The sequence below is a fragment of the Stomoxys calcitrans genome, chromosome 4 (genome assembly GCF_963082655.1).
Source record: "Stomoxys calcitrans chromosome 4, idStoCalc2.1, whole genome shotgun sequence".
NCBI classification, from domain to species: Eukaryota; Metazoa; Arthropoda; class Insecta; order Diptera; family Muscidae; genus Stomoxys; species Stomoxys calcitrans.
Genome location: NC_081555.1, coordinates 51,525,797 through 51,526,722, shown reverse-complemented (window position 1 = coordinate 51,526,722; position 926 = coordinate 51,525,797).

Here is a 926-nt window from a genome sequence, read left to right as displayed (position 1 = left end):
GGTTGATAAAAAAAATTTACAAATGCTGTGGTGGTCTGCCTGAAACGCCGTTTTATCTAAAGGTCTACTTTTATGGAACTTGAACTTGAAGATCTAATCGACATTTCTGGGCGGCGGCCGCTTTTCTTGGTGGTTGGGACGGCTGCTGGACATAGTGCTGCCGGAGAGCGACTTATGGATTTAATCTTACTCCTGTGGAGTAAATGCTGCCAAATGTGGCGCCAAGTATCTTTGAATAATTGTCCACTAACATTCCAGGCAGAAGATTCCTTGCACATCATAGAGTGCCACCCGATTCTACTTTAAGCTCAATGATAAGGGACCTCCTTTAAGTATCCGACTCGTAACAGAGTGCCAATGAAATTGAAAAACTTATTTAAACCGAGAGAACCTAACAAACTTTGTACTCGTTTTTGATGAAAAAGTGGAAGATAATTTCCATATATTTTAAATTGTTCGAAAGTAATAAGAAGTGGTACAATTTTTTTATAAAAACATTAAATTCACAATTTTTTTATCCTAATTCCCTTTCATTTGTTTGGGGGAATTTTTCCCAAGTTTTATCGCCTCAATCTCCGTTTTATATCGATTCAGAACAGCTACTTTTTTCCCTGGGAGAGATTTCCCTTTTTCGAAGTTTGTTTAGAATAAGAGAAAGGGGATTAGGGAAAAAACTCCCAGTAAATTGTTATTCAGAATAGGGGAAAAGGGAGTAAGGAATAAACTCCCAGGGAATGGTTATTCAGAATAGGGCAGATATTGTTATACTGTTAGTCAAGTGTTATACCATTTTCGTAGCATGGCAATTCACTCAAAGCTCTTTAATTGCCGAAAATTAATATTAAAAGGATAATTTTGTTCCATATAAAGTAAAAAAAGCGGAGCGGGCCGGGTTCAGTTAGTTTTAAATAAATGACAACAACATA